This window comes from Scyliorhinus torazame, chromosome 22 (assembly GCF_047496885.1).
Source record: "Scyliorhinus torazame isolate Kashiwa2021f chromosome 22, sScyTor2.1, whole genome shotgun sequence".
In the NCBI taxonomy this organism is placed as follows: domain Eukaryota; kingdom Metazoa; phylum Chordata; class Chondrichthyes; order Carcharhiniformes; family Scyliorhinidae; genus Scyliorhinus; species Scyliorhinus torazame.
The window spans coordinates 93304326-93324273 of NC_092728.1; the positions used below are offsets into that span (position 1 = coordinate 93304326).

At 47.6% G+C, this 19948-nt stretch overlaps 1 protein-coding gene and 1 pseudogene across 3 annotated transcripts in view; both read left to right on the top strand.

Annotated features, from left to right (window-relative positions):
• The window catches only part of med27 (mediator complex subunit 27), a 287097-nt gene that overhangs the window by 52205 nt on the left and 214944 nt on the right, over positions 1–19948 (top strand). The gene's annotated exons all lie outside the window — the stretch shown is intronic.
• Positions 3168–3563, top strand: LOC140398844 (small ribosomal subunit protein uS8-like; annotated as a pseudogene).

Here is a 19948-nt window from a genome sequence, read left to right on the forward strand (position 1 = left end):
GTAGACCAAGTGGGAGTATTTGTTTCCTGACCCAGAAGGCTGTTGGTTTATGTTGCAAAGCTGCCATTTGTTGCAATCTGTCGACGACCTCACCCTGTCACCACCTAATTCAGGTTTGTCAAATTTAATCTGTTCTGACCAGATTGCTTGCTGGTGTCGAGCAGGATAATGTATTCAACCTACAGGAGACGAGAAAAGAATTAACACCAATTCAAATGATGCATCCTCTCGCATGTGGTTCAGCTGTAAGCTAAAAGGTAAAGTTGCCATTGCCCCAGATGACCATCGACTGTTTTGCCCTTTGAGCTGACTGGTGGCGATTTAACCTGAGGATCACCGCACCTCAGGCGAGGGGCAAGGTTGAGAAAGTGGGACCTTCATGAATTTATTGCTGGCCTCGCTCTGTATCACAAAACCAGCTGTCTAGCCTCGCTCTGTATCACAAAACCAGCTGTCTAGCCTCGCTCTGTATCACAAAACCAGCTGTCTAGCCTCGCGCTCTATCACAAAACCAGCTGTCTAGCCTCGCTCTGTATCACAAAACCAGCTGTCTAGCCTCGCTCTGTATCACAAAACCAGCTGTCTAGCCTCGCTCTGTATCACAAAACCAGCTGTCTAGCCTCGCTCTGTATCACAAAACCAGCTGTCTAGCCCCGCTCTGTATCACAAAACCAGCTGTCTAGCCAGCTGTGACGTTCTACTTACACCATTATAATCTTGATACGTGAATGTTGGAAGGGTGAGATTGGCAAAGTAAAGATCCCTGCAAAGGTTTTTCTCGCAATATGTGAGCTCTTACAATGCACAGCCATGCACCCAGCACTATGGAGAGGATATCCACGCCATTTATACTTGGATGTTGCTTCACTTGGTTTCTTTTTTATTTGAGTTCTGTTAATGAGTTGTGACTGAAAAACGTTAAATAAAATTGATCAATTTAATTATTTGTCTGGGAAAAGATTTTGTGCTCCATATTGTGGTCCAGGAGGTTTTTAAACATATCAGTTTTAAGATCAGGTTATTTTGTAATTTTATTGAGAATGTCCAAATAGCTAGTACATATGAAACTATTGTTTTAGTTAAAATATTCTGGTACATTCAATAGCCGTGAAGTGGCTTGACTTATTGGTTAATCTTTCAATAATCAACATGACGTCTGATTAGCCACATGATCAGTTTGCACATTTTGTATTCTCTGTCTCTGCTTAGCCCTAGCCCCAAGTGCATGCTTTCTGGTACTGAATGCATTTCAAACAGTTGCTGTTTCTTCCTTTTTCTTGGTCTTTTATAGATTTGTGGAAATGGTAACAAGGTTAGAGTGTCTCAGCAGTTCCTTTCGGGACTTATTTTGTTTAAAAAAAAAAAAAAAAAAAAAAATATTTGCGTTTTATTGAAGTAACCCACTTCTCTCAATTGACTTGATTGCAAAATGAGCTGAGTCATCCATCTGCCAATTCACCAGCTGCCAGTACTGACAGGATGGGAGCATAAATATTAACTGAATTAATAATTGAAGAAAAATGACCTGTTAGAAAACCATCATGTTTGATGGGTTGGCTGATTTTTGTATTTAAATTAAGATAATGCATTAGCACGTTTTATGTTCTGGTCGAGTTGCCAGTTGGGAATAAAGTGGCACAGTGGGTGTCTGTTGGAACATTTGTGTATAGTATCACAGGCTAAAAGGATGCACCTTTGTTCTGTTCAGTTCTTGGCCTCCCTTTGGTACCATCCACACAAAACTACCTGGGGCGCTGAGTGATGAGACCGAGGTATATTGAATTGTGTAACAAAAGCAAAATGCTGTGGATGCTGGAAATCTGTTCTTAAAAAAAAACTAAAGTGCTGGAAATACCCGGAAAGTCTGGCAGCAACTTTGGGGAGAAACAGGAAAGTCTGGCAGCAGCTTTGGGGAGAAACAGGAAAGTCTGGCAGCAGCCTTGGGGAGAAACAGGAAAGTCTGGCAGCAGCCTTGGGGAGAAACAGGAAAGTCTGGCAGCAGCTTTGGGAGTTAACGTTTAGAGTTGAATATTTGCGGGGTGGAGGGGGGGTGTTGCTCTTTTTAACCTTAGTCTATTTGCTCTGTATAGGTCACCTTTGCTCATGAGTCGCCAGGTATCTTTATGATACCGCCACGTGGTTCAGGTTCAGGTTATGATTAATAACACAGCACACCGCTTAGTAAGGATTAAAACAACGGTCATTTATTATATACAACAAGCAATATTAATACCCTAATACTACTTTCTATATAACAAACCTATCACTACTGGCCAATACTTAACTTAGGAAGAGCCCACCAGGTCAGGGAAACGAATGGCTTGTCCACTCAAATCTGGCCCGTGGGATTCAAAAGGCTGCTACAGGTCGGTGGCTAGGTGTCTCTACCGGATATCGATCGTTGGATTCAAACTTACACTTGCCGGTGGCTGGTCTTGCGAAGGTCTCGAGCAGGCGAAGATGAGAGAGAGAGAGAGAGATCTGAACTTGGACCTTCACTTTTATAGGGCCCAGGGGCTTCCCGCCTCCCGGGGCGGCCCTTGACCCTGAGACCCAAGTGATTGGATTCTGTCCCCAATCTCTGGGGTCGATGTGTCCACTGGTGAGGCGATTCCTCGATCGGGGGGGTGGTCGCTCACCGGTCTTTGTTTCGGCCACTGCAGGCGCCAACTAGTCTGGCCCGGTATTCAATTGCTAATATGTTGCAATTGTTCCCGGTGATAGCCGATTTAACTGTGGATGTCTGAATAGATTGGTTGCAAACAGCCCTGAATGCAATTGTGAATACCTGGGTTGATGGGCTGTTGATAGCCCTGAGTATCGATCTGGGCTACCTTCCCAGAGCCGAATATGCAAAACTGTCTGCAGCTGCCTGCTTGTGTCTTCTTGGCTGCTTTTCCCTTCTTGGCTGCTTTTCCCAGCAGTCTTTCGGGTTAGCCGTTTTAAACTGGGTTTTGGCCAGATTAATCGGAACGCAGCCATTTTACATGGCTACAGGGGTCATTACACTTGCAGGCTTTCTGTGTGATTGTACTTGCTGTGATTTAGAGAGATAACAGCACAGTGCCTGCTGCAGGGGATCCATATCCTGTGTGAACAGGAAAAACAACCATCCATCACCTTAATCAGATAGAAGAATTGTTAACAAGTAGCACAAAATCTGGACTATGTTAATGCATGTGAATGTTCTCGTCGATGCCCTGACCAGTGTCAACAATGCTGAGAAACATGGAAAATGGCAGGTTCTCATCGGCCACGCTCCAAGGTGATTGTGCGATTCCTGACTGTAATGATGAAGCATGGCTACATTGGAGAGTTTGAGATTATTGATGACTGCAGAGGTGGGAAAATGGTTGTCAATCTCACAGGCAGATTGAACCAAGCGCAGTGTCACTAGCCTCAGATTCAATGTTCAAGTAAAGGAGTTCGATAAGTGGTAAAATGGTCAACTGCCTTCCCGTCAGTTTGGGTATCTGGTTGTAATGACCTCAGCGAGAATTGTGGACCATGAAGAGGCCAAGCAAAAACATAGGGGAGGAAACATCCAAGGATTCTTTTTCTAAGGTGTGAAACCAGTATAATACACACCTGAAACCAAAAAAAGAAGCTCAGCATATCTAGGACCAAGCAGCCCACTTGATCAGCATCCCATCCACAAACAATTACTCTTCCCACTATCGACACACAGGGCAGCAGTGTGTACCATCTGCAAGTTGCACTGCAGGAATTCACCAAGGCGCCTAGACCGCACCATAAAAAAACTTCAACTGCTACCATCTTGGGAGGACAGGGGCAGAAGACACATAGGAACATCACATAGGAACCTGGAAGTTCCCCTCCAAGCCACTCTCCATCCTGACTTGGAAATAGATCACTGTTCCTTCACTGCTGCATCAAAATTCTGAATTCCCATCCTACCAGTACTGTGGGTGTACCTACACCACAGGGACGGCAGCAGTACAAGAAGGCAGCTCACGCATCCCCCAATCTTCTCGAGGGAAATTGGAGATGGCAATGAATACTGCTCCAGCCAGCGCCGCCCACATCCCATGAATGATTGAGAAAAATGTCACTCGGAAATTTAAACTCCATGTAAAATCATGTTGAGCAAGCAAAACTAAGGACAAGATGGGGTTAAGAGAGAAATAAAAGATGGGAAATTAGGGTTTTGAAGCTTTTATTTTTTCAGACATCCAATATTAGAGAACTGTGCATCTGTACTGTGAGGTCGGTTGACAGAAGTTAAGACTTACAATGGGATTAAAAATATAATGGAATTATTGAATCTTATAGAAACAAAAATGATTCTGAAGGGGCTTGACCGGGTAGATGCTGAGAACTTGCCTCCTCGTGGGGAATCTGAAACTAGGGAACGCAGTCTCAAAATGAGGGGTCTTCCATTTAAGACCGATAAGGAGGAGGAATTTATTTTCTCAGAGTCCTTAGTCTTTCACAGAGAGCAGTGGAGGTTGGGCCATTGAATATATATAATTAAGGCTGCGTTAAAGATTTTTGATTGACAAGAGTCGAGGGGGCCAGGCAAGAAAGTGGAGTTAAGGCCATAATCAAATCTGCCATGCTCTTATTGAATGACCTACTCTTCTTTCTAATGAGCTTATGGACGAGCCTTAAAACCTTCTGAAAAATTTAGTGTGTGTATATATAACACAAATACAGTTCCTTTTATTTCAATGTCAAGTCTCATGAGATACCATTTCTAGTGCAGCTTCTAGAGGAGCAGGGCAACTCTGGTGGCGACATCCTGATTCCTGTGCTTTAACTGTTTAAATGTGGTTACTGGAAATTGCTACTTTTATTGACCCATTAATAACAGTGAGCACTGGGTGGCACAGTGGTTAGCACTGCTGCCTACGGCGCTGAGGACCGTGGTTCGACCCTGGTCCTGGGTCACTCTGTGTAGAGTTTGCCCATTCTCCAGTGTCTGAGTGGGCTTCGCCCCCACAACCCAGAGATCTGCAGGTTAGGCCACGCTAAATTGCCTCTTAATTGGAACAAAAAAATAATTGGCTACTCTTAAATTTATTTTAAAAATAACCGCGAGCACTGTTGACCTCACTTTACTTCCATACCAAATTTGGGCACGGAACTTTTTTAAGGGTTTTCTTGTTTGAGACTGGTGGGACTGCAGGGTTCTTTGTGCGTGAAAGAATGGTATTATTTAGGTCTGATTTCAAAAATAATTTTAATTAGCAAATTAAGTTGGTTTAATTAACATGAGTCAATCGCATGGTTCTAATGCTTTAAAAAAAATATTCAATTGGGAACCTTTTCCCCAGATGACTGGTGGCGATGCCAAACATATGAAATTATGTTATGAGGGGAATACTTATTAAGGTGCTGATATTAAAAATGGGAATGAGTTTGATTTCGATGGGGAATCTGTTAATATATGCAAGATTACACTACTCATCATTCTTTCACTGACCCAAAGGGTTTTGTCTTTGTTTGGACAGTGGCAGGTCAGGAATGGTACACATGTAACACAGATTTCCATAGAAACTTCCCTTGGGGTAACACCGATTTCCTAAGGCATGTTCAAAGAGGGTAGGGGGCGGGGAGGCAGGGGGAGGAGGTGGGGAGGGGCGGGGGGTCTGGGAGGGTGTGGGGGGGGAGGAGGAGGCGGGGGGGCGGAGGGTCTGGGAGGGTGCGGGGGGGGGAGCGGTGGGATGGGGGGGGGTCCTAGAGAGATTTGGGGGGAGGCGCTGTCATTTCATAGGGTGGCAACCCACTTCAAGTATTTGGGTGGGAGAGGGGTGGTCAAGATGGAGGAAGGCTCTTGCAGGGGGTGGAGGTTGAGGACGCTGGCAACGGCGCTGCTCCTGATGGCGGCCGGCTAAGTATTCAGGGAGTCCGGTGGTGGTGGTGGCAATGTTGAAGATCTGGAGGCAGTTGAGACAGCACTTTAAGTTGAGAGCTGGGGCGGGGGTATGCCTATTAGGGGGAATCATAGGTTTGAGCCGGGGAGGCTGGATGCGAGGTTTCGGAGATCGGAGGAGAGGGGGATTAAGGTAATGAAAGATTTGTTCCTGGGGGGATGTTTTGCGAGGCTGGAGGAGTTGGGGCAGAGGTACAGGTTGGCCCAAGAGGAAGGGTTTAGGTACCTGCAAGTGAGGGTCTTTGAGGGAGGAGTTTCTGAGGTTCCCGATAGCGCCGGCCCCCTTGTTGTTGGAGGAGGTACTGTCGGCAGGGGAGTTGGAGAAGGGGGTGGTGTTGGCGATTTATGGGAAGGAGGATAGGGTGGCCATGGAGGGGATTAAGGCCAAGTGGGAGGAAGAGTTGGGGGAGGTAATGGAAGAAGGTTTGTGGTGCAATGTGCTATGAAGGGTGAATGCCTCAACCTCTTGCGTGAAGTTGGGACTGATACAATTGAATGTTGTGTATAGGGCGCACCTCACAAGGGCAAGGATGAGCTGGCTTTTTGAGGGAGTAGAGGATGTTTGCAAGCATTGTGGCAAACCATGTACATGTGTTTTGATCCTGCCCGAAGCTGGAAAGGTATTGGAGGGAGGTTTTCAACATCACCTCTGGGGTGTTACATGTGGACTTGGAGCTGGGTCCCCTAGAGGCCATTTTCGAGGTGTCGGACTGGCCCGACTTGCAGGCAAGTGCAGTGGCAGATGTTTTAGCCTTCGCCTCGCTGACTGCTCGGAGGCGGATCCTGCTGAGGTGGAGGTCAGCTTCTCTGCCCTGTGCCTGGACGTGGCAGGGGGACCTGCTGGAATTCTTGACCCTGGAGAAGGTGAAATTTGAGCTGGGGTGGTGGTGGTGGTGGACGTTTGGTTTGTTCTGTTTTTTTAACTTCTATTTGGATTCTGTGAGCCGATGTTTCGGGCTGTATATTGATGGGGTCATTCTTGCTGTTGTTTCTTTGTTTTTCTTTTGTTTGTAAGATGATAAATGTGCTGAATAAAAATATTTAAATAAACACTGCAACGGACAATACTATGTATATAAATTTCCTACATTTGTCACAGCCAACACTCAAGTTATTATTTTTTTTCCTTTTTAAATACCTGTAGAAACTCTTACTATCTGTCTTTTATATTTCTAGCTAGCTTTCTCTGCTCTTTTTTTTCTCTCAAGTCATTCTTTGCTGCTTTTTATATTCTGTCCAATCTTTTGACCTGCCATGAATCTTTGCAGAATTGTATGCTTTTTCTTTCAATTTGATACTATCTTTAACTTCCTTAGTTAGCCACAAATTGCTGTGCTTCCCCTGAGTTTTTCTTTCTCACCGGAATGTATTTTGGCTGAGTGTTGTGAAAATCTCCTTGAATATCTACCACTGCATCTCTCTTGATCTATCCCTAACCTAATTTCCTAGTTCACTTTGCCAGCTCTGTATTCTTACTCTCTCATTTAATTGTTCTCATTTAAGTTTTTAAAACACTAGTCTTATACCCAGTATGCCCTCTCTCAAAATGAATGTGAAATTCAGTCATGTTATGATCATTGGTACCTAGGGGTACCTTTACAATGATGTGATTAATGAATCCTGTTCCATTGCACATGACCAGATCTACAACAGCCTGCTCTCTTGTTGGCTTTAGGACTTTCAGCTCTACTGAAAACACTCCAAAAATAATCTTCCAAGCTGCCTTTGCCAATGTCAGTTTGGTTACAGTACATTGCTTCCTTCAAGTCATGAATATATATTGTAAACCGTTGTAGTCCCAGCACTGATCCCTGTGAAACCCTACTGGTTACAGGTCGCCAACCTGAAAAAGAATCCCTTATCCCCACTCGCTGTTGCCTGCCCATTAGCCAATTTTCTATCCATGCCAATAATTTACCTCCATGGGCTCTTATGGGCTTAACCTTTGGAGAGGTATCTTGTTGAATGCCTTTTGGAAGTTGAAATACAACGCACCTACGTGGGTTCCCCCACTATCCACTCTGGTTGAGATTTCCACAAAAGCTCTAATAAATTAGTCGGGCACGATTTCCCTTTCATGAAGCCAGGCTGACTTTGCTTGATTATATTATTTTCCAAATGTGTTACTATTGCTTCCTTAACTGATTCCAATATTTTTCCAACAATAAATGTTCGGCTATTTGGCCTATAGTTGCCTGCTTTTTGCCTTCCTCCCTTTTTGAATTTGGTTGTCATATTGGTAGTTTTCCAATCCTCCGTACTTCTCCAGAATCCAAGGATTTTTGTAAAATTACAACCAATGCATCCACTATCTCTGTAGCTACTTATTTTAGGTTCCTATTATGCAAATCATGAGGGCCCGGGGACTTCTTTAGCTCTATTTATTTGTCTAATACTACTCTAGTGATGGGAATGCTATTTAATTCCTCCCCTGTATTCTTTAGTATTTTTTTTTTTAATAAACATTTTATTGAGGCATTTTTTTGGTATAGTAACAACAACCAAATAAACAATATACATGAAATCATAAACATAGTGCAAAAGCCATTTACCTCTCGTACCCTCCCTTATTGACCCCCCACTCTAATCAAAACTACTACCCCCCACCGATCTGCTGACGATTAATTTCCCGCAAAGAAGTCGACGAACGGTTGCCACCTCCGGGTGAACCCTAACAGTGACCCTCTCAAGGCCAGAACATCTGCCTCTTTCTCCTCCTGGATTCCCGAACCTTCTGACACCTCGAAAATCGGCACCTCTGGACTCAGCGCCACCCTTGTTTTTAACACCTGGACATGACTTCTGCAAACCCCTGCCAAAATCCCCTAAGCTTTGGACAGGTCCAAAACATGTGGACATGGTTCGCCGGTCCTCCCGCACATTTTGCGCATCTGTCCTCAACCCCAAAGAATCTGCTTATCCGGGCCACTGTCATGTGAGCACGATGAACAACCTTAAATTGTATCAGGCTGAGCCTGGCACATGTTGCGGACGTGTTGACTCTACTCAACGTGTCTGCCCACAGACCATCCTCTATCTCACCTCCCAGCTCCTCCTTCCACTTGCGCTTCAGCTCCTCGGTCTGCGTCTCCTCTGACCCCATAAGCTCCTTATAAATGTCTGAGACGCTCCCTTCTCCTCCCCACCCTCTGGAAACTACCCTGGCCTGAATCCCCCTTAGCGGTAGGAGCGGGAAGGTTGACACCTGTTTACGTAGGAAGTCCCCCACCTGCAGATACCTGAATTTGTTTCCCCTCGCCAACCCAAACTTTTCCTCCAACGCCCTCATACTCGGAAAGCTCCCCTCTATGAACATAACCCCCATCCTCTCAATCCCCGCTCTCCTCCATAACCGGAACCGCTGTCCATGCTCCCCGGGGCAAACCGGTGATTATCACAGATTGGGGCCCAGACCGATGCTCCCACATGCTGCCTCCACTGGCCCCAAACTCTCAGGGCCGCCACCACCACTGGACTGGTGGAGTACCGTGCCGGCGGGAACGGCAGAGGCGCAGTTACCAACGCCCGCAAACTGGTGCCCTTACATGAAGCCACCTCCATACGCACCCATGCTGACCCCTCCCCCACCACCCACTTCCTGATCATGGCTATATTATCTGCCCAGTAATAGTTGCTAAAATTTGGCAGCGCCAGCCCGCCCTCTCCCCGACTCCACTGAAGCGTTACCTTCCTTACTTGCTCGCCCAGACGAAGCCCGTGATCATTCTGTTGACCCGCTTAGAAATGGACTGCGGAATAAGATGAGGAGACACTGAAATACAAACAGGAATCTCGGGAGGACAGTCGTCTTCACCGTTTGCACCCTCCCAGCCAGAGACAACGGAAGCGCGTCCCATCTCCAAAAATCGTCCTTCATTTGATCCACTTGTCGGGCCAGATTCAATTTATGCAGCTGGTCCAATTCCTGCGCCACTTGGATGCCTAGGTACCTAAAGCTTCCCTCTACTAACCTAAACGGCAGCTTTCTCAGTCGCCTCTTCTGTCCCCTCGCCTGGACCACAAACATCTCCCTCTTTCCCATATTAAGCTTACACCCCGAAAACCGGCCAAATTCCCCGAGAGTCCTCATGATTTCTTCCATCCCTCTATCGGGTCCGAAACATACAGAAGCAGGTCATCCGCATAGAGCGAAACCCTGTGCTACAACCCCCTCCCCCCTCCCCCCCGACCAGTCCTCTCCAGCCCCTCGAGGCTCTCAGAGCAATTGCCAATGGTTCTATAGCCAGCGCAAACAACAGTGGGGAGAGGGGCCAGCCCTGTCTGGTCCCCCGGTGCAGTCTAAAATAGTCCGATGTTGTCCTATTCGTCCGTACACTTGCCACAGGAGCCTGATACAGTAACCTGACCCAGTCAATAAAGTGCCGCCCGTATCCAAACCGTCCCAGTATTGCCCACAGATAGTCCCATTCTACCCGATCAAAAGCCTTTTCTGCATCTATTGTGATCACTACCTCCACCTCCCTACCTTCCGGGGGCATCATGATCACATTTAACAGCCTTCTTACATTGGCCACCAACTGCCTGCCCTTAACAAACCCCATCTGGTCCTCCCCAATAACGTCCGGAACACAGTCCTCGATCCTGAAGGACAAGATTTTGGCCAGCAACTTGGCATCCACACTTAACGGGGAGATCGGCCTGTAGGATCCACACAGCTCCAGGTTCTTGTCCCGCTTAAGAATCAGCGAAATCGTTGCCTGTGACATCGTCGAGGGCAACACCCCTCTTTCTCTTGCCTCATTGAACATCCTCAACAACATCGGCTCCAATATCCCTGAGAACATTTTATAAAACTGGGTACCCATCCGGACCCGGGGCCTTACCAGCCTGCATGGCCTTTAAGCCCTCCACTATCTCTTCCAGCCTGATTGGGGCCCCCAGCCCTCCTACCCGCTCCCCGGCCACCTTTGGGAAATTCAGCCCCTCCAAGAAGTGCCTCATCCCCTCCGGCCCTGTCAAGGGTTCCGACTTGTACAGCATGCTGTAGAAGTCCCTAAACGCCTTGTTCACCCCTACTGAATCACCAACCAGGTTCCCGTCTCCGTCCTTTACTTTCCCTATCTCCCTAGCTGCCTAACCTCTTCCTGAGCTGCTGTGCAAGCATTCTGCTGCCCTTCTCTCCATGTTCATCGATCGCCCCCCCCCCCCCCCCCTTGCCTTTCTCAGCTGCTCCACCGCCCTCCCTGTGGTCAGCAAACTAAACTTCACATGCAACCTCTGCCGTTCCCTTAAAAGCCCTGCCTCTGGGGTCTCCGCATACCTCCTAACAATCTGTAGTATCTCCTTTACCAGTCGGTCCGTCTCTGCCCTGTCCACCTTCTCCCTTTGTGCCCGGATCGAGATCAGCTCCCCCCTGACCACCAGTGCTTCCCACACCACCGCTGCTGAAATTTCCCCCGTGTCATTAACCTGCAGGTAGTTCTGAATACATTTCCTCAGCCGCTCGCACACCCCTTCATCCGCCAGAAGTCCCACATCCAACCTCCAGTGCGGGCGCTGGTTACTGTCTTTACTAACCTGCAGGTCAACCCAGTACGGGCATGGATATTCTTTAGTAGTAATGGGATGTTCGAAGTATCTTTCAGCGTAAAGACTGATGCAAATATGTGTGAACTCCTCTGCCATTTCCTTGTTTCCCACAACTATTTCCCCAGATTCATTTCTAAGGGACCTATATTTGCTTTGATCTCTCTCTCTCTCTCTCCCTCTCCCTTTTTATATATATTTAAATAAACTCTTATTGTCAGTTCTTATATTCCTTGCTAGTTTGCCCTTGTAGTTTATTTTCTCTCTCTATTATCTTTTTAGCCCATTCTTTGATGGATTCTGAATTTATCTTGGTCTTTAGGGCTATCACTGACTTTTGCCTCCTCTAGATGCTTTTTCTTTCAACTTAAAAAAAAAAAGATATCTTATTATAAACTTGTATCAAAACAGGTTACAGCAAATAAATACCTCGGGAAACATACTTCCCAACAATCAACTATACAGTCTGTACAGATTTTTCCCTTTTTCACCCGCTTTTTTTTTCAACTGAATGCTCTCCTTAACTTTCTTGGTTAGCCATGGTTGATTTATCCCTCTCTTAGAAATTTTACTCTTTACTAGGATATATTTTTGCTGAGAGTCATGAGTTACTTCCTAAAATGTAGTCCACTGCTTGTTTATTGTCTGTCCTGCTAATCTATACACCCAGTCCACATTAGCTAACTGTTAGCTAAGGCTAACAGGGGCTGTTTAGCACACTGGGCTAAATTGCTGGCTTTGAAAGCAGACCAAGGCAGGCCAGCAGCATGGTTCAATTCCCATAACAGCCTCCCCGAACAGGCGCCGGAATGTGGCGACTAGGGGCTTTTCACAGTCACTTCATTTGAAGCCTACTTGTGACAATAGCGATTTTCATTTCTATTCTCATTTCATTGTAATTCTGACCCAAGTTTCTCATTCTCAAACTGAATATTAACTTCCATCATGTTATGATCACTACTTCCTAGGAGATTCTTTACTCTGTGATAATTTATTAAACCTGCCTCATTACCCATTACCAGATCCAAGATGGTCTGCTCCCTGGTTGGCTTCATGACCTATTGCTCCAGGAAACTATCACTAATGCACTCTGAATTTGTTGTCGTAGCTACCCTTTCCAGCTGGATTAACTCGATTAACATGAAGATTAAAGTCACACATAATTATTGCTTACATGAGCCTATTATTTGTTGATTTATACCCTTTCCTACAGGGTGGCTGCTGGTTTATTTTTAACCTGTACCCATCTCTCCATCATCCAAGTCTAGATTGTCCCTCATAACTGTCCTCATTTCATCTCTTATTACCAGTGCTACCCCACCACCTTTTTCTTCCTTCCCTCCTATCCTTCCGAAAGGCCAAATATCCCTGAATATTAAGTTCCCAGTTTTGATTCCCCTTGTAACCATGTTTCCGTAATGGCTATGAGATCATATCCATTTACCTCTATTTGCACCATCAGTTTGTCTACTTTATTCTGAATGCTTCATGCTTTAAGATGCAGAGCTTTTAGGCTTGCCTTTTGCCAATTTTTATTATCCTAACTGTTCGTTGTACTGTGGCTACATTTGCCTCTTGCTCTTTATTACCCAGTCTACCTTTTTTGCATTTTACTGTTCTTTTATTAGTGTCCTTGTTTCTCTTTCCCTTGTCACCATGCTTGGATTTCCAAACCCCTGCCATTCTAGTTTAAACCCTACCCAACCACAGTAGCAAATACTCGCCCTAGGATATCAGTCCCGGTCCTGCCCAGGTTTAACCCGTCCAGTTTGTACTGGTCACGCCTCCTCATATACGCCGTCCATCAGTGTGGTTACTGTCAGGGGGCCTATAAACTGCCCCCACAAGTGATTTATCATTTTGCTATTTCTTATCTATACCCAAACTGATTCTCTTGATGTATAGAACTAAGTTTATCTCTGTCTATTGTACTGTCATTCTTAACTAACAAAGCCAGCACTCCGCCTTTTCAGAAGTACAGGAAGTTAGGAAATGTCATGTAACCGTGAATATCATAGATTATCATAGAATTTACAGTGCAGAAGGAGGCCATTCAGCCCATCAAGTCTGCACCGGCTCTTGGAAAGAGCACCCTACCCAAACACACACCTCCACTCTATCCCCATAACCCAGTAACCCCACCCAACACTAAGGGCAATTTTGGACACTAAGGGCAAATTATCATGGCCAATCCACCTAACCTGCACATCTTTGGATTGTGGGAGGAAACCGGAGCACCCGGAGGAAACCCACGCACACACGGGGAGGATGTGCAGACTCCGCACAGACAGTGACCCAAGCCGGAATCGATCCTGGGACCCTGGAGCTGTGAACCAATTGTGCTATCCACAATGCTACCGTGCTGCCCCGGACACAATATTCAGGTGTCAGCCATTGTCATGTTGCTTTGCCTCTGTAATGGCTATCAGATCATACATATATGAGCACACAATTCATCCATTTTGTTAGGAATGCTACGTGTGTTCAGGTGCAGAGCATTTGGTTCTATCTTTTTTACTATTTTTGCAGCCTGTAGCCTTATCTGCACAGTCTTAAACTTGTACGTTCTGTCATTCCCTGTGATGCTCTGATTGTCAACACCCTGATGTGCAGGTTAGGTGGATTGGCCATGAAAAATTACCCTTCGTTTCCAAAAAGGTTAGGTGGGGTTACAGGTTTACGGGGATAGGATGGAGTTTAAGTAGGGTGCTCTTTCCAAGAGCCGGTGCAGAGTCTATGGGCCGAATGGCCTCCTTCTGCACTGTAAGAAAGTGCCTAGATAACCTCCCTGATGCAGCATGGCATCCAGTTCACTGACTCTGAGCAGAAGCTCCTTGAGTTTGACTTACTGCAGCCTTGAATCACACTGACATCCAGCTGCAGCGCATCACCTACCCTGTCATATTTAGAGTGTGTTAATTAATTATTTTATTGATTAACTTGTGTCTCTGGTGCTGCTTGTGCTTGTATTCTTATTATTTAAATAAATGTTATACTTGCCCTGATATGAAATTTTGTTAAGGTAAGTAAGAAATACTCACCAGCCAATCACCTACCTGTTTCCCTGTCACGTTAACCTTTATTTTTTTCCCCTTCCTACTAGAACATTTATGTCATCCTCGGCCCCCCCAAACAAACTCTTTATCTGTGCCACTGATTCTAGTTGTCACGCTGATTGAACCTGGCTATTCAGAATCTCACTGAACCTCTGACCTCCGATCCTCCCCCATCACTAAGAATGCTGCCTATCATCTCTAACATCGCCTGTCCTTGCTGTATATTGTCCTTCATAAGCGTCTGATCACCCAAAACTCCACTCCTATTCTATCCTGCTTGACCTCGAGCACCCCAGCCCTTGCTGCCCTGCATTGGCTTCCAATCCCTTAAAGCCTCATTTTAGATTTTTACCAAAATCTTCAACTCTCTTAAACGCCTCTTCAGAGAACTCTGCATTTCTCTGGCTCTTGCCTCTTTTACATTCCCCATTCTCTTTGTTCCACTGTTGGTGACCATGCTTTCAATTGTTTATCCTCAGGAACCCCTTCCTTAAATCTCTTTTGCATCAATATCTTCTTCCTTCATTTCAGACCTTCTTTAAAACTCTGTTCTTTGACCAAATCATCCTCCATATTCTTTTCTTTGTCTTGGCAAGCATTTTATCTGATGAAGCTTCAGTGAAGTATGTTGTAATTTGTTTTCAATGATAAAGGTGTTTATATAAATGCAAATTGTTGCCATACTGGAGTGTCGTTCCATCGTCTCTACTTTGGCACGTCACCCAAGTGTCTCTTGATGGGTGAATATTTTATTGAAGGGAATTGAATTCACTCCCAAGTCCCAAACCTGTCTTCACCTGATATCCAACCAACCACACTTATCTGCAGGGCTCACTGGAAAGTAATCAGCAGTGGGAACCTTAGCCATTCTCCCCATTGGTACTGAAACAAATTGTATCAAATGCAGCTCTAGCTCTGGCTGAGATGAATTAATTCAGCAGACTAAGGTCTCCATGATCTATGTGACTAACTACTCACTCTTTAGCTTTCTTGTGTCTGGGATCCCCTATAGAATTGATACACTAGGTTGCGCTGGAAAGTTTTCAGGTGCACTATCTGTTCTGTATACTATAATGTTTTCCAGGGACTTCCGGTTGCGGCTATGTGGAGCTAAGCCGCGCGATTCGGCAGCTCCCGCGAACACGGACTTTCGGGCTCGCTAGAAGAACCCCAACGGAACTTTTTTTACAGCCAACCCGTGGGGAAGAGAGGAGAGAGGTCCCCTACTAACTTGTATGGACCGGACCCGCAGCGAAACGTACAAAAAAGTGGCATTGGGGCAGTGGGAGAAGAGAGGGAAAATAAGCAAAATGGCGGTGGCCGGGGACAAAGAGGAGATGCAGGAATTCATCAAGCGCTGCTTCGAGGAGCTGCGTAAGGAGATGGTGGCGCCTATGTTGGCAATAATTGAAGGACTTGGGGCAACCCAGAAAGCCCACGAGGTGAAGATCCAGGAGATCCAGGACAAAGTGAGTGAGAATGAGGACGAGCTCTTGGGCTTGGCAGTGAAAGTGGAGCGGCACGAGGCGCTACACAAGACGTGGACAGGAAGACTCGAAGACCTGGAGAACAGGTCGAGGAGAAATAATCTGAGGATCCTGGGTCTCCCAGAAGGAGTGGAGGGGGCCAATGCCGCGGCATATGCGGGCACAATCATCGGGGCGCTGATGGGCGCGGAGGCCCCCCCGAGGTTGCTGGAGCTGGAAGGGGCGCACCGGGTGCTGGCGAGGAAGCCCAAGGCAAATGAGCCGCCAAGGGCGATGGTGGTGAGATTTCACCGGTTTATGGACAGACAGAGGGTCCTAAAATGGGCCAAGAAGGAGCGGAGCAGTAAGTGGGACAACGCAGAGATCAGAATATACCCGGACTGGAGCACGGAGGTCGCTAAGCGGAGAGCGGGTTTCAACCGGGCCAAAGCGGTGCTGCATCGGAAAGGAGTGAAATTTGGAATGTTGCAGCCAGCGCGACTGTGGGTTACACATAATGGCCAACACCACTACTTCGAAACGCCCGAAGAGGCGTGGACCTTTATACTAACTGAAAAGTTGGACTCTAATTGAGGGTTTGTGAGGGTGGGGGGTGTTTGAGGGTTGAAGTATGATGGTTGTTGTATATAGGGGGTCAATCACGCGCAGGGAATGTTACATGGGCTTGGGGAGAGAGACAAGGCCACGACAGGAGCTGCGCCAGAAGGGGCGGGGCAGGCTTTGGAAAGCGCGGGAAGAAAGGCGGGAAGGGGAACGAAGGAACGTATATTGATGGGGAGACTCCCACACGGGGGGGGGGGTCAAAGGGATGGTGGGGGAAGCTGGGGTCAGCAGGTGTCAGCTGACTTACGGGAGTGATATGGGGAGAGCAAAAAAGCTAGACAGGGATCTAGCGAGGGGGGGGGGAAAGGGGGGGGTGAAAGGGGGGGTGAAAGGGGGGGGGGGGGAAAGGGTTGCTGCTGCACTGGCCGAAAGGGAATGGGACACAGAAGAGGTGGTCGGGACGGAGGTCCCCCGGCTGGGGGACTGGAGGGTGAGGGAGACGGGGACACGGGATTGGCCCAGAAAAGGAGATGGCTAGTCGGCCGGGGGGGGAGGGGGGAAAGAGGGGGTGAGAGCCCCTCCAATCCGGCTGATAACGTGGAACGATGAAGAGGGCTCGAGTGTCCGCGCACTTGAAGGGACTGAAGGCAGACGTGGCTATGCTCCAAGAGACACACCTGAAGGTGGCGGACCAGGTTTGGTTAAGAAGGGGATGGGTAGGACAGGTATTTCACTCGGGACTGGACGCGAAAAATAGAGGGGTGGCAATTCTGGTGGGAAAGCATGTGTCATTTGAGGCCAAGACTATCGTAGTGGATAATGGAGGGAGATATGTGATGGTGAGTGGTAGGTTGCAAGGGACGTGGGTGGTGTTGGTAAATGTATACGCCCCGAACTTGGATGATGCTGGATTCATGAAGCACATGTTGGGGCGCATTCCGGACCTGGAAGTAGGAGGACTGGTAATGGGAGGGGACTTCAATACAGTGCTGGACCCAGCACTGGTCCGCTCCAGATCAAGGACGGGAAAGAGGCCGGCGGCGGCCAAGGTGCTCAGGGGGTTTATGGATCAGATGGGGGGAGTGGACCCATGGAGGTTTGCAAGACCGCAGGCCAGAGAATTTTCTTTCTTTTCCCACGTGCACAAGGCCTACTCCCGGATAGATTTCTTTGTTCTGAGTAGGGTGCTCATTCCGAGGGTGGAGGGGACGGAGTATTCGGCCATAGCCGTTTCGGACCATGCCCCGCACTGGGTGGAAATGGGGCTGGGAGAGGAGAGTGACCAACGCCCGCTGTGGCGGCTGGACGTGGGACTGCTGGCAGATGAGGTGGTGTGTGGGAAGGTGAGGGGGAGTATCGAAAGGTACTTGGAGGCCAACGACAATGGGGAGGTGCGAGTGGGGGTGATATGGGAGGCGTTGAAGGCGGTGATCAGGGGAGAGCTATTCTCCATCAGGGCTCATAGGGAGAAGGCAGAGGGCATGGAAAGGGAGAGGTTACTGGGGGAGATTTTGCGAGTGGACAGGATATACACAGAGGCCCCGGAGGAAAGATTACTTGGGTGATTACCTGGACTTCAGTAAGGCCTTTGACAAGGTCCCTCATGGTAGACTAGTACAAAAGGTGAAGTCACACAGGATCAGGGGTGAGCTGGCAAGGTGGATACAGAACTGGCTAGGCCATAGAAGGCAGAGAGTAGCAATGGAAGGATGCTTTTCTAATTGGAGGGCTGTGACCAGTGGTGTTCCACAGGGATCAGTGCTGGGACCTTTGCTCTTTGTAGTATATATAAATGATTTGGAGGAAAATGTAACTGGTCTGATTAGTAAGTTTGCAGACGACACAAAGGTTGGTGGAATTGCGGATAGCGATGAGGACTGTCGGAGGATACAGCAGGATTTAGATTGTTTGGAGACTTGGGCGGAGAGATGGCAGATGGAGTTTAATCCGGACAAATGTGAGGTAATGCATTTTGGAAGGTCTAATGCAGGTAGGGAATATACAGTGAATGGTAGAACCCTCAAGAGTATTGAAAGTCAAAGCGATCTAGGAGTACAGGTCCACAGGTCATTGAAAGGGGCGACACAGGTGGAGAAGGTAGTCAAGAAGGTATACGGCATGCTTGCCTTCATTGGCCGGGGCATTGAGTATAAGAATTGGCAAGTCATGTTGCAGCTGTATAGAACCTTAGTTAGGCCACACTTGGAGTATAGTGTTCAATTCTGGTCGCCACACTATCAGAAGGATGTGGAGGCTTTAGAGAGGGTGCAGAAGAGATTTACCAGAATGTTGCCTGGTATGGAGGGCATTAGGCATGAGGAGCGGTTGAATAAACTCGGTTTGTTCTCACTGGAACGAAGGAGGTTGAGGGGAGACCTGATAGAGGTATACAAAATTATGAGGGGCATAGACAGAGTGGATAGTCAGAGGCTTTTCCCCAGGGTAGAGGGGTCAATTACAGGGGGCATAGGTTTAAGGTGAGAGGGGCAAGGTTTAGAGTAGATGTACGAGGCAAGTTTTTTACGCAGAGGGTAGTGGGTGCCTGGAACTCGCTACCGGAGGAGGTGGTGGAAGCGGGGACGATAGTGACATTTAAGGGGCATCTTGACAAATACATGAATAGGATGGGAATAGAGGGATACGGACCCAGGAAGTGTAGAAGATTGTAGTTTAGTCGGGCAGCATGGTCGGCACGGGCTTGGAGGGCCGAAGGGCCTGTTCCTGTGCTGTACATTTCTTTGTTCTTTGTTCTTTGTTTGTTGGGGAAAGGCGACGGCTCCAGACGGAGTTTGACCTGTTGACCACTGGGAAGGCGGAGGCACAGTGGAGGAAGGCGCAGGGGACGACCTACGAGTACGGGGAAAAGGCCAGTCGGATGCTGCCACACCAGCTCCGTAAGAGGACGGCAGCGAGGGAAATAGGGGGAATCAAAGATGGAAGGGGAGCCACGGTTCAGAGTGCAACGAAAATAAACAAGGTATTCAAGGCCTTCTATGAAGAGCTGTACAGATCCCAGTCCCCAGGGGGGGAAGAGGGGATGTGACGATTCCTAGACCAACTGAGGTTCCCGAGGGTGGAGGAGCAAGAGGCGGCTGGTTTGGGGGCACCAATCGGGTTGGAGGAGCTGAGTAAGGGTTTGGGGAGTATGCAGGCGGGGAAGGCCTTTAACGAGGCAAGAGAGGAGGGGACCCTGCCCCCGACAATGTTGGAGGCGACAATTTCCTTGATTCTGAAGCGAGACAAGGACCCACTGCAATGTGGATCGTACAGGCCGATTTCGCTCCTCAATGTGGACGCTAAGTTATTGGCAAAAGTGCTGGCCACGAGGATTGAGGACTGTGTCCTGGGGGTGATTCATGAGGACCAGACGGGATTCGTAAAGGGCAGGCAATTAAATACTAATGTGCGGCGGCTCTTAA